A 14,808-nucleotide genomic window follows, 5' to 3' on the forward strand; every position below is an offset into this window, starting at 1 on the left:
TAAACCTGAGCCTCCTTTGATGAGGTATTTCATTTTTTTGCCCAATCAGGTTAAGGGTATAAACCTGGGCCTCCTTTGATGAGGTATTCCATTTTCTGCTCAATCAGGTTAAGGGTATAAACCTGGGCCTCCTTTGATGAGGTATTTCATTTTCCACCCAATCAGGACAAGGGTACAAACCTGAGCCTCCTTTGATGAGGTATTCCATTTTTAACCCGGTCAGGTTAAGGGTTAAGCCTGAGCTTCGTTCCATACGAGGTATTTCCCGTCCCATCCAGGTTAAGGGCAAAACCTGAATCTCACTTCTTTTGAAATAAAATTCTCCATTTTATAACTACCATCATCATTTGAATTAATTCTTTCATACCCAGTCAGATTTATCTAACTGGGGCATTTTTATAGTTCAAATTTGGTATGTTTTCTTTGCCACTAAGCTCGGCTTTCAACCGGCTTAGCAGCAAAGAGGGGCACCTGTAAACACCCCAAATTTTCACCCTCATCCAGTGTTTGTCCATTTCATATGTAATTGCATATCACTGCATACATTTTTCATATCATTTCATCGCATTGCATAGCATTGCATGTCATTGCATCTCATTTTCGAGATCCAGCACTCCTGTTTTCAAAACATTCAATCCAGATTTGAGTTTTAAAGCTTTCTTTCAAAATCAATTTCAAAACCTGGGTTTTTATTCAACATTCTATCATTTTCCAACCCCAGGACCTCATATTTTGAAATATTTTCTCAGAAAACGATCTGGATTCATTTTAAATGCAAATTTCAATTGATTTCAATTCTCAGATGAGACCCATTTAGGTGGTGTCGCTTCTGGATTCCTTTACTTGTCAAAAATATCCAAAAATTTAAGAGTCCTAATTGGATCAGGACTCTTTTTCCAGAGTCTTAGTCGGATCAAAACTCTACTTTTCACTACCTTTTTACCTGTTTTTGAAGAAAACCTTTCAAAATCTTCTGTTTTGGCCAAAATTTCAGAGTCCTAGTTGTATCAGGACTCTTCTTCAAGAGTCCAATCGGATCAGGACTCTTCTTCAGAGTTTCAATTGAATTGGGACTCTAATCTTTTACAGCTATTTTATCTATTTCAATCAAATCTTTCAAAATCTTTTAAAAAGAGTCAGAAACTCAGAGTTTTAGTCAAAACAGGACTCTGTTCAGAGAGTCCTAGTTGGATCAGGACTCTGATCCTGATTTCAATTTTGAGAAAATCTTTCAAAAATCTTTCCATTTTGTTATCGTCGCAAAATTTTTCCCCCGTCTTCCCTTCCTTGCGGAAGAGAAAAAGAGGAAACGCTTTCGCGCTTCAAACTTGACCGGATTTTGGAAATTGCTTTTGAAATACTCGCCTCCGTTTTGAAAATTGCGGGAAAATCCATGGGATGGGGCTCGACCTGTCGGTACGAGGTTCGACCGTTCCTGCCGCCTTTAACAGGGGTAATCGAACCAAGGACCAAAATTGTGCTTGACTTAGTTAAATCATCAAAATCGTGTTCTATCCTAAATGCACAGAGAATTCAGGCATGTGCTATGAGATTTTGGAAAATGCAAGTTGGAAAACATGATGTATGCTTGGAAAAACTTTGGAGTTGAAAACATTTCTCAGGAAAAAGCTGAAAGTCGATTTCTCGGGAAACTCAGATGAAAAGATTTGAAATCTCAGGAAAGTTCATAAAGTTGTGAGAAAATTATGAATGGTTGAAAATCCAGGGAAAATAGAAGTGATTCTTGAGAAAAAGGTGAACCTTTGAAAAGGGAAACACTTCTAAGGAAAACTTAGATTTTGAGAATTTTTTTAGGAAAATGATGGAAATCTCGAGAAAATGGCAAGAAATTCTTGAGAAAAGATGAATAGTTGAAGGAAAATGTTTGTCAGGAAAAGCTTCAAGTTTTGAAAGCTTTCTTTGGAAAATGATTGAAATTCATTGGAAAATTCTTTGGAGAAGGAGAATTGAAACTTGGGAAACTGAAATCCTGAGAATCTTGGCCTTGAAACACTTGGAAATTGAGTTTGATCTTTGAGGAAAATTGGAAACTTCTTTTGGAAATCTTAAGAAAATAACCTTGTCCAGGGAAAACTATGGAAAAACTTGACTTGGGAAAACCGATTTTGAAAAATACTCAGAGTTTCTTGAGAAGTTGATTTCTTGAGAATGAAATTTTCTTAAGAAAATCATGAGAAAATCAATTATTTCATGATGCAAATGACATGAGTGTATGAATGCACTTTGAAAGATTTTCTAGGGAAATTTGTTGGAAAAATGTGTATTAAGTCAAAGTAAATCTTTCACATATTCTGACTGTGGCCATGAATATGTTCCGAGTTTAATTGATTTAATGCACAAGATTTTGAAAACATTGGAAATATGATGTGCATTTTCAAGATAGCCTAAGAGTGTAGGCTCAATGTGACTAGTAGAAAGATGATGGATCTGGGTCTCGTCCATATTCCGACTAGGGCCATAAATATGGATTCCACCGAGTTCACCAACTCCCTAAGAGTTGGTGCACGTGCCATTCATGAACATCCATAGTGCTTTTGAAATAAAATGCATGAATCATATAAGCAGGATATTGCATAAATTCAAACTATATGATATGCATCCTAGTCTAAGCAGGAAATTAACTCTCTTATTCCAAAATTTACATTATTACATCACTAAATAAAGTAAATAAAAGAAATTTGCAGACTTCAGCTCCTTCTTTTGAATGTCCCTGCCAAACTTGAAATAAGGTTAGCTCAAATATGTAGGTTTTTCCAAAATTTTCCAATAATATTATGAAATTATTGGATTTAATTGGATATAAACCCTATGATCATGCTTCCTTGATATTTGAAATGATGTAAATGCAGGGAATTCAGTGGAAAACAGTTTGAAATTCGGAATTGGGGTCAAAATGACCAAAATACCCCTAAAATTAAAGTTACACCTTTAAAATCAGGGTTTTTTGAAGGAAAACTTAGTAAAATTGGGATTTTGAAATTCAAATTGAATTCAATGATTATGAAATGCCGTATGACATGCTGCTAAACACATTAGGACTGTAAAATCAGAATTTGGCATTTTGCAATTTACTCAAAATAACGAATTTCGCTTGTTTTTCACTTGGATCCGGGTCCTGCGGGACCCTGTTTTGGTATTGTGGCTAATCTGAACCTCAAATGGATTCCAAATTGCACCAAATTCGGTATGAAGCATCTAATTACTCTGATAAACAGCCTAGAATGCTAAAATTCATGAAATGATATGATTTAAATGCTACAATTCAAAGAAAGTCCTAAAATGGTGGATTTTGCCTATGGATCCGAACCAAATGCAATGCTTAATATAATAATGCAAGATTTACACCATGAAAACTTCTGATATTTTGCCGACTGCTAAAAGACCCAAAATGCAACATTTTTAGTTTTTACAGTATCGGTATTTGAGCCTTGGTGAGTTCAATAACAGGGATTTAACTCTGACAGAGGTAAAAATCACACTAATCTGATGTAAAATGCTAAAAAAATACAAAACGGCCATGGAAATTTATGAAATTAATCAGAGCTATGAACGACGCCTACATGAACAATTTTCATGTTTATGACTTTGGCATTTGATCAACGGAAACACAGATAAAAATATAACTATTCCTGCCTAAACTAACAAAACAGACAAATGTAGCAAAACAGGGGATTGACAAAAAAAATCCGAAGAAGGTATCAACACTGTTCTAAAAATCACAGGCTTTCATATGCAAACAGAGGACATCTCGGACACAACTTTCACTTTTTACAGTTTTGGATTTGGAGCAACACACAAAGAGAAACCATAGCTCTAAGTCGATCCAAGATCTCAGAGGCCCAAATTAGGCTCTAACACATGTCCCGAGCTTTCGGATTTTTGTCAGACATTAAAAAAAATCATAAAAATCGGAAAAACTCATATTAAAAACTAGACATTCTCTTGAATTCATAAATTTTTTCGGATCGAAAATCGGATCTCCCATGAGGGATATCGCGATTTTAAAAGTCGGCAAATGATTTTTAAAACGCATCCCGGGTGACAAAACCCTACTTGCCATTTTGAATGTTTACCGCAGTAAACAAATTCAAATGCCTCCGAATTTTTGGCAAAATTTTATGGACACCTAAGGGAAAATTTAGAGATTTTTTGGGGATTTTTAATAAACAATAAATGCATGAAATGACGTGTGGACTGACTGACAAAAACAAAGACCTACTGAAAATAAGCAGAATTGAAATAAATGCTAAATTAATCCTAATTAATTCATGAAATGTACTAAATGAATGAAATAAAATGCAAATTAAATCTAGCTAACTACATGCATGTTAAAAATCATCAAGTAAGTATAATTATGTATTTTTATATATGTCGTTTTATGAGAATAGCTCAATCCATCCCTCGGATGAGCTCTTTCTTCAAACGATAACACGAATCAAACCAAAAGAATTATCATAGTGAAATCAATAGGAATGGAGGCTTACCTTGTGTTCTCCAGCGGTTTTGGAACTCCCAAAATGAGTGGCTACCTTGATAATGGGCTCCAGAGGGGCGTGAATCCAGAGGAAACCAAGAAAGAATGAAAATGGAATTCTGAAGTTCAATTCTCAAACAGGGCTCTCAGAGTGAAAATGCTAAATCCAAAAAGAAGCTCTCCTAGGCTGGGCATGGGGCCTTGTATTTATAGAGATTTTTGGAAAATTTTGAAATTCAAAGAAGCTTAATCTGAGCCCTCCATGTGGCGCCATCTCAGAGGGTGTTGTCTTGGAGTTTGAAATTCAAATTCTGCTTTATTCTGGAAGGAGGAGAGACTTCCATGTGGCGCCATCTCAGAGCATCCACATTGCCATGTGTCAGAAGGTAGGAGCAGAGGAAGCAGAAGACGCCACCTCAGAGGGGTTTGAATTCTACTTTTTCTGATAAAAGGAGAGACTGACATGTGGCGCCACCTCAGAGCATCTTCATTGACATGTGTCAGAAGGAAAGGCAGAGGATTCAGATGGTGCCACCTCAGAGAGAGTTTGAAATTTAAATTTCTACTTTTTCTAGAGGAAAGGAGAGACTGCCATGTGGCACCACCTCAGGGTGGCTCCTACAATGACATGTGGCAAGAGGGAGGAAAAGGGACACGTGGCACCATCTCACACAAAATAGAAAAGGTGAAGTTCAGGATTTGCGCCACCTCAGACTGGAGTTTGAACATTTGAATTCTAGCTTTCTCTGAAGGAGGCAGAAAGTGACATGTGTCACTTGCTTTTTCTGAAGAAATCAGAGAGAGACACGTGTCCCTTGCTTTTTCTGAGAAGAGCAGAGGGTGACATGTGTCACTTGCTTTTTCTGAGAAAAGCAGGGAGTGACATGTGTCTTCTACTTTTTCTAAAGGAAGCTGGAGATGACATGTGTCATCTACTTTTCTGAGAAAAATAGGAGGGAGACATGTGTCCTCTGCTTTTTCTGAAAGGAGCAGAGATTGACACGTGTCGCTTGCTTTTTCTGAGGAAAGGAGAGAGTGACATGTGTCACCTGCAGGAGACATAATTCAAATGGTGCCACCTCAGGGGAGACAAGTTCTACTTTTTCTGAACAGGACAACACATGACACGTGGCATCTCATGGTGACCTTGGAATGACACTTGGCACAGGGTGAAGATGGTAGACATTGACACGTGGCATAAAATAAAGAGGATGACTAATGACATGTGGCGGCATCTTAAGGTGGTCCCACACTGACACGTGTCAAAGGGTGGCAGAAGAGAGAAGGTGACATGTGGCGCCAACTCTAGGTGAACCCTATGCTGACACATGGCAGGTAAATGGGAGGAGAGAGAAAGGACAAGTGACACCAATCTAGGGGACAAGGTTCCTATTTTTTTGGGTTTTTCAAAGTTCAGGTTTTTCAAAAGAAAAGTCTATGTGACACCACCTCAGTGTGGGTCCCACATTGCTTCTTTATTGAAATAAAAACAAGACAACAACCTCTTTTTGGAATTTTCATAAAATCTGGGCTAATTGGTAAAACAGGAATTTTTGGAAAGAGTTGGCCCCTGTAGGGCAATTTTGTAAAAGGAAGATATTTGAAATTGTCAAAAGGGCAAAATCTGAGATAAGGTGGCTGAAATCCATATTAAAACTATCCAGATCATTTTCCTGAGGAAATATTTTAAAATTCAGAGCCCTGGGGGTAAAATGGGAAGAACTGATAATTTTGAAGACCCAGGGTTTTGAAATCAATTTTGAAAAGAGTTGAAATTCTAATCTGGATTGAAAATTTTGAAATCGAGAGTCCTGGACCTCGAAATGACATGCTGTGCAGTGCAGTGATATGAAATGCTCATGCAATGCTATACAATGACATGTCTTATGCAATATAATCTTGAACCAAGACTTGGAGATGCCTATCTCCTGTCAAGAATAAAATTTTGAACATCTGAGCTAAAATAGGGAGACTTTGAGAGTTGCAGATGAAATTTGGACTTTTGCAAGTTCTGAGCTCAGAAAATGACCATTTTGCCCTCCGGCGATTCAAAAGCTGGATGATGATGTTTGGTGAAAATGTCGGGGAGGTGAGTGAAAATTTGGGGTGTTTACACATTTATAAAATTTGTTACACTTTTATCAAAGAATTTCAAAATTCTGAGGTTTTATCTCAGAGTCCTGATCAAATCAGGACTCTACCCCAGAGTCCTGATCGAAGTAGGACTCTATCCAAAATTGATTTTCTCACTTCATTTTCACTAGTTTTCAAAAAGCTTTGCTTAAATTTCATCATTTTCTTATCAGAAAACCAAAATTCTTAGAGTCCTGATCGAATCAAGACTCTTTCTCATAGTCCTAATCAAATCAGGACTCTCAACCAAAACTTTGATTTCATCTTGTTTTTAACTGTTTTTCAAAATTCTCTCATTTGTTTTCTCAGAAAATCCAAAAATCTGAGTCCTAGTTCAATTAGGACTCTGTCCTCAGAGTCTCAGTTGAATCAGAACTCTGTTTTATTCCAATATTTATTATTGTTTTCACTGCTTTCACAAGTTCTTTCATTTGTTTTTCAGAAAAATACCAAAAATCTAGAATTTCAGTCCGATCAGGACTCTGTCCCAGAGTCCTAGTCCAGTTAGGAGTCTGTTTTGAAGTCTGTTTATATTCCATTTTCATTTATTTCCATTTGTTTTCAAAAATTAGGTCATTTCGTAGAGTTCAGTTAATTCAGGACTATATTTCAGAGTCCTCATCGAGTTATAAGTCTAACCTTGACTGTGTTTTTGACTTATTTCATAAATTTTTGATAAAATCGTTCGAAAATTCTTCCATTTGAATTCTAAAATCTAAAATTTCAGAATCCTAAGAGTTCATGACTCTAATTCGGAGTTCCAGTTTGCTTAGAACTCTATTTTTAAAACTTTGAATTTCAACTGTTGATTTTAACCCTTTTTTAAAACCATTTTTAGTATTTATTTCAAGTTTTTCAAAACTTCGATGTGGGGCCCACCCCGTTGGCGCCGTATCTAGAGGAGTTCTGACTCAGTCAAGACTCTGTACCATTTCAAAACTTTCAATCTCAAAGTCTACTTTTGAATTTCTTTTCAAAAACCTCTCATTTTCAAGTTTTAAAATCATTTTTTGAAAATTCAAGTGGAGCCCACTCGGGGTGGCGCCACATTTGAATAAGTTAAGGTTAGACTAGGGTTAGTCATTGTCCTAGATAGGTTAGGGGTTTAGATGAGTCAAAATCAATTTTAAAAATCCATTTTATTTAACTTTTAAACCATTGTTTTTTAAAGGTTTTAAATTGAGGTTTTAAAAACCAAATGTGGGTCCATACTAGGTGGTGTCACATTTGGACTTTTTAGTGTTTAATTAGGTATTAATTAGAGTTTAATTAGAGTTCATTTAGGGTTAGAAAACCACAAAAAGTCGTTGCCCTTAGTGGATTTATTAGAAAGAGTCCTGAAAAAATGAAAAACCTCTTAATTAACCCTAATTAAGTGACTTTTTGAAAAACTATAAAAAGGGACCTAAAGGGGGTCAAAAGGGGGCTCATTTTCTCTCAAATTTTCGTGGCTTCTCTCTCCTCTCCAGCACCTCCATCTTCCTCCATTGCAGCTGCATCCCCAAGGTGAGTTTATTTAATATTATTTTATTATTATTTTATTAGTTTTTATGATTTTTCAATAGATTTCACCATGGAAACTCTTGTGTTCATGGATTTAACCATGGATTTCATCCAAGAACCCCAAAATCGACCCAAGAAGATGATCTAAATCAGTTTGAGGGTGATTTCAAGGATTCTAATCCATTAGAATCGATGAGAGGTACGTTTTTCATGTTCTTAACCGACGAAACGTGAGATTTACCCATTAAATGGGTTAAATCCATGATTTCAAAGGTGAAAGCAAATTCCAGCCATTGATTCCTGAGTTTTTATTTATTTATCTGTTTATTGATGTTTATTTTACGTTTTCCATCATAGAAATAATTTTTATTTACTGTTTTATGGTTTATTTTATTGTTTTTCATTAGTTAATGCATATTTTCTCAAGTTTCTTAGATTTCTGTGTGTTTTTAGTTTAGAACAGAAAAGAGCATGCTGTTTCGGATTTAAATCCTTGTTGTTTATTTCTGATTTTTTTATATGTGATGAATGCATATGTGATTGAACTACTGTAAAAAAATCAGAGATTTTGGACTTCGGGAACCCTGTCAGACAAATCAGACATCAAGTCGGGTTTTTAAATCTTTAAAATCGTTGTTAAAATCAAGAAGGTAACTTGCTGTGGTGATATTTTTCTCATCCTATATCCGATTTTAGATCTGTAAAATGCCATGGATTCACATTAATTAGATCTGTCTGCTGTGAAATTTGCAGAATTTTTTATTACCGTTATTATTTTTCCTCTGTCAGAGACTCTGATTTTCAATTTAAAACTCGTTAGGGTTTTCCAAAACCCTAATCAGACTTGTGTTGTTTATAAATCCCAAACTACAGATCCGATTCATGATCTGTAAAAAGTGAGTATTATTATTTTTCTGTCAGGTGTTCGCTGTTAAAATCTCAGATATTTTGAATGAGTTCTGTTATTTATCCCGGAATTTTCAATTAAAAGTATCAGTTAGGACCAAAGTTAAAATCAATATATTCAAGTCCAGATTGTCGGATGAGGATCTCCATGGTTTTAAAGGATTTTTCAAATCTGTAAAAAGGAAGAGTTCTGTTTTTCTGTCTATTTGGTCTCTGTAAAATTTAATAGATTTCCATGGAGTTTTGACCCCTGGTTTGGGTCTTGGACTGAAACTGGTTGGTGAACTAGGTCAAAAATAGCATATTTTTATGGTTTGATGCAATTTTCGGGTTAATTTAATGTCAAAAAAATAATTTTATAATTCTAATTTGATATTAGGGTTATCACAAGTGCAGGTACCAATTTTGAGGATTTTAGAATCCGTTTGATGCTTGAATGGCTTGAATTGCAAAACAGGGCACCCGAAGAATCCAAAACACTGCAAAAATCACAAAATTTGTGATATTCTTGGATTTTCGTGCATAAGCATATATTTTTAGGGTTTAATCATATTCATAATCATATTAGGATGCTTTAGGTTTAATTTGATGTTCATTTGATTTCATTTAGTGCATAAAACCTAAGTTTTACCAAAATATTTTCTAAAAACCTTGATTTCAAGGCCATAGTCTTGCTATCGGGGGCAATTTGGTCATTTGACATAAATTTCGAAATCCCTAACCCTAATTTTCATATTTTTTATCATGTCATAGCATATTTAGTTTGATTTATTTTCATTTGAAACTCAAAACTTGCATTTTATCAAATATCTTTATGAAAACCCTAATTTCAAGGCCATAGTCTTGTTATTAGGGGTATTTTGGTCATTTTGACCCTAATTTCGAAATTTCATATCTTATCTTTGTTATTTATTCAAATTTATTTCATATTTTATCAAGTTTATATTAGGGAATCATGGAAAAGGCTTATATCTAGCAAAATTCAGTAATTTTTAGATATTACTGGATAAACCTAGAAAAGCCAACATATCATCACTAACAAAGTTTTCTAGTTTTGCAGGAACATTGAAGACTTTACTTTCCTTTAATTTCTTGTATTTAAATTCAATAGTGATGTAAATTAAATTAAATTTAGATTAAGAATTTAAATTTCATCTTAGAATAGGATGCATTGCATATAGTTTAATTCTGCCAATATTAAATGTCTGATGAATGTATCATTCATGCACATTTTATAAATTCACCATGGTCTACATGAATGGCACATACACTAGCTTTTATAAAGTTTATAAACTTGGTGGAATTTGTATTTATGGCCATAGTCAGAATACGAATGATACCCAGATTTATGATCTTCACATTAGCCGCATTCAGCCTACACTCTTAGGCTAATTTCAAAATGCACTGCATTTCTCAAAAAAATACAAAGAGTTTCTCCCAATTCCTCAAAATCATATTCATTCATTTCATGAATTTTCCAATTCCAATTCAAATTCCAAGTCAAAGGAATCAAATTCTTCAAAATTTCCTAAGTCTTATTCAAAATCGATTTTCTCAAAATATGGATTTGTCAATGATATTTCAAGTATTTCCCAAGTTTCAAATTCGATTTTCTAAGTTAGATTTTCAATTTCAAAGTTTGAATTCAAAGAAATTAAGTTTTTCAAAGTTATTTCACATTTCTCAAAATCGATTTTCACAAAATCCTTATATTTCTTCAGAAATCGATTTTCACTTTCTCAAATACAGCATCTCAAAAATAATTCACAATTTTCAAAGAGTTTATTTTCCAAGAATCTTCCAAATATTTTCCAATCTTTGAAGCAAACATCATGTTTTCAAATGTGCATTTTTAGAAATTCATAGCACATGCCTGATTCTTTGTGCATTTAGAAATTAGAATATGATTTAGATAAGTTGAACAGAGCAAAGCAGTAGATTGATCCTTGGTTCAATTACCCCTGTTAAAGGTGGCAGGAACGGTTGAACCTCGTACCGACAGGCGAGTCCCATTCTTCGGAATTATCCCGCATTTTAAAACAGAGGCGAGTTATTTTCAAAAACATTTTCAAAGATCAGTTTGACTCGCAAAAAGTTAAAAATTTTGCGATGATAACAGGTTTGGCGACCGTGATGGGACCTGTCTTCGCCTGATCAATTTAATGCTCCACTTAGTTCAAGTTGTCAAAATCGATTTCCATGGAATGTCAGCTTTTAATTTATGCTATCATGTGAACCTAGGAGCCTAGGCTTGAACCCAACTGACATGGAATGCATATAGACTAGGTATGGTTTGTTAGGACCATATTGAGGAGAATTATTCATGCTCACATAGACTTAGGTCTAATACAACCCTCCTCAATCTAGATTTGATTGAAAACAATGTTTGCTTCTTCAAATATTTCAAAATTCTATCTCTTTAGGTTTTAGAGCCCTCTGTTTTCTTGCATGTGCTCATGTTTTCAAAAACCACCCCCACCTATATTGTCCTGGTCTTCACGTTGCTGGGCTCTCTTCCAGAACCATAGTTCGGGACAGAGCCTCACAACTGGGCCACCTATTTGGGTGAAAACCCCCTGCCACGTACCAAGGGCCATAGTCCAACGTATATCGGCAGGTGCTCAAGGATGTTGGAAAACTTGAACCTAGAACCGGAGAAATTGATTTTATGCCACGTACATCGAGCCTTGGCTTGAGTATATAGGCATAACTGGATTGGATACAGTTGATCTGAACCTTAGAGTTAGGATTAAGGTCCTACAGCTATTTCAAAATTTGTGCATCTAGAGTCAGCTTTTAGGGAATGCTGTATATGCATACTTGTTTATGCAGAATGTGATTGAATGTGTTATTTCCTTTTTATTTTCCATATTTTCCCAATTTTCTAAAATACTGGACAATTTTCTCAAAATTCCCCAATCTATGTCCATGTATTGTCCATGTTTTAAACCTTGGACGATTTTCCAAATACTTCATTTATTTCTTCATACTTCATCAAACCCTGGACGATTTTCCAAATTTCCCTTAATTTCCTTCAAAACTCCAGGTGATTTCCCATCTTTCCTGTCTTCTGGATCTCGAATTTTCTACTTTATTTTTATCCTGCCTGCATTTCCCTCAAATTTCCTGTATTTTCCCAAGTCTTATTCCAATTTTCCATGTTTTCCAGTCTGATGGCATCCAGTCAGCTTGATTCAGTCTTCCCTGAGGGTCACATCTCCTACGAGGTGCGACAAAGTCTTTTCGAGCATCGAGTCCTCAGCACCGGATCCTTCTTTCCCCGGTGGTACTATTTATGGTTCAAGAATTTCTCTCGTATGTTTCCGGACCACTTGGACGATTATGGGTTAGAACTGGCGTCCGCAGTGGGAAAGCAGACAGTCAACGGCAACTTGATCCATGCACTAGCAGAACGGTGGAATCCGAGCACTTCTACCTTCTGGTTCCCGTGGGGCGAGATGACAATACTGATGGATGAATTTTCAGAAATCATGGGATTGCCCGAGCCAGCCGGTCAGCCTGGAGATCCATTGGAGAAACAATTTTTGATTAATGTCAAGGGTCTGGACCCTAAAGATGCCTTAGCTCGCATGACGGGACGCAAGTCTTGGCCTTTGATTGAAGAAGATGGAAATGAATATGTGGACCTGCTCGAAATCTACAGACAGTATGGGATATTCATAGAAGTCAGCTCGTTGTCTCGAACAACTCGAGAAAGAATCCAGCACGTGATGGTCCTATGCACTGTGGGATTAGCTTTCTTTCCCGACGGACGAAATTATATGGATATCAGAATAGTTCAGCTTCTGCGAAGGTGGGGGAGTCGACAGACCAGCCGCCTCTCGATAGCCATGGCCGCACTCGCCTTTCTATACCGAGGGTTGACTCGTTTCGCACTCGGAGAATCAATTCTAGTCGAAGGGTGCACCTACGCGTTGCAATTTTGGTTCCTCCGGCATGTACCAGCCCGAGCCAGCTCATTCAGATATAATGGTGAAAAGCTTCTACCAGTTGCGCGATACCGGTTCTTGATCAATAACCTTCAGGAGGAGGAAGTCGTATGGGACTACTTTGATCGTCAGGAATCACCTCCCAGATATACTTACGCTTACGACAAGCAGTTCAGACTACTTGGCCCATTTTTTCTGCGCATACTATCATCTAGAGCGGTGTGTCAGGCAGTTCTCTCAGAGGCAGAAGCGCGTAGAGATTCGTCCACTAGCAGAGGTGCTGCCAGAATTCGACCTCGCATCAGATCAATGGTCCAGAGCATACCATTCTACCAGACATGGTTGAGATTCCTTTGTCAATCTTACTATTTTTCTTGGTCCTCGTGTGTCTTCTGATTATCCGGAGTGGTGGAAAATTGTTTGTCCCCCTCCCCTCTGTCAAATGTATTATTGATAAAATCATGTTCTTAATAAAATTCCTTTATTTTACATCTCATCCTGGTTTGACGACCTCGCCTAGGTAACAAGGCATACTTTCAATTGTCTATTTTGCAAAGAATAAACAACGCAATTGTCGTAATTCCAGCAACAACTCAATCCCTAGTAATGGGATATTATTTCAATTGTATACAAAAATTCACAACAAATATTTTCCTCCAACCAAATTTCCTTCAAAAGCCTAATCATCAGTTCTACCTTGCAGAGAGCATCAGCAACGTTCAGGAGAACATTTGTGATACTCGATGGTTTATACAAGATCCAGAAAGAAAACCTCATCAATCGAAGGTGTGGCATACTCGATCGCTTCAGAAGAGGAAATGGACTCACCTCGATCAGCTAGAAGTCAGGGTCAACAAGCAAAGGATGATGTTGATCCCCAGATATATGCTATGTTCAAATAGATGATGACCAAAATGTCGACAGAACAAGCTGAAGCTAGTACAGAAAGGATCCAGGTCAAGCAGAGGGCAAAAGGCCGGTCAGCCAAGAAAGTTTTAAAACTATCCAAGAAACATATCCAACACGAGGATACATCTGATGAATCAGAATCAGTAGTTGGCACTGATGAAGAGTATGAAGTTTGGCAAGCACTTCAAAGATCCTCTCATAAACAACTGACAGCCTATAAATCGAAAGATCAAGCAATGGATGATCCAGTCCAAATACAGCTGAAGGAAATGGCCAAGATGATTAAAGATTTGCAAGCTCATGACAAGGGAAAGAAGGTCTTCAGGAACAAAGATTTCCATGATGGCATCACCTCCGTCAGGAATAATCAAGATTCAGAAAAGAAGACAAAACTCATCTTCTTCGTTGATGCCAATCGCAGTGATGGCAAAAATAACAAAGGCAATCATACAAGTCAGAAAGAGAAATCTTTAAAGCAGAGTGAAAAATTGAGTCAACAGAAAGAGAATAAAAAGCATGACGGTTGGGGTTACGATCGCGAATTCACTCCTCTAGATCAGCCCCTCGAAGAGGTCCTTGAATACATGCTGAGCAAAGGAATGGTTAAGCTTCCAAGAATTGCTAATCCTCTGGTCGCCCTAGGGAAATGGAAAGACCGCTTCTGCAAATTCCACCAAACAACGGGGCACGATATTGAACATTGTTTCGTCTTTAAGAATATCGTCCAAGATTATATCGACAAGAATTTCTTTGTTAAGGGTGAGAAAGAATACCAGTCGACTGTCTTTGCCAAGTCTCAGCAGAAATCAAGCACTCGACAAGAGGTACAACATGATGATCGAAATCAGAACCGCAAGATGGCCCCTTTGGATCAAATATTTGAAAGTTTTTTGGAATACATGCTCGCAAAAG

This window comes from Nuphar pumila, chromosome 8, assembly GCF_984573655.1.
Source record: "Nuphar pumila chromosome 8, dmNupPumi1.hap1.1, whole genome shotgun sequence".
Classification (NCBI taxonomy): Eukaryota; Viridiplantae; Streptophyta; class Magnoliopsida; order Nymphaeales; family Nymphaeaceae; genus Nuphar; species Nuphar pumila.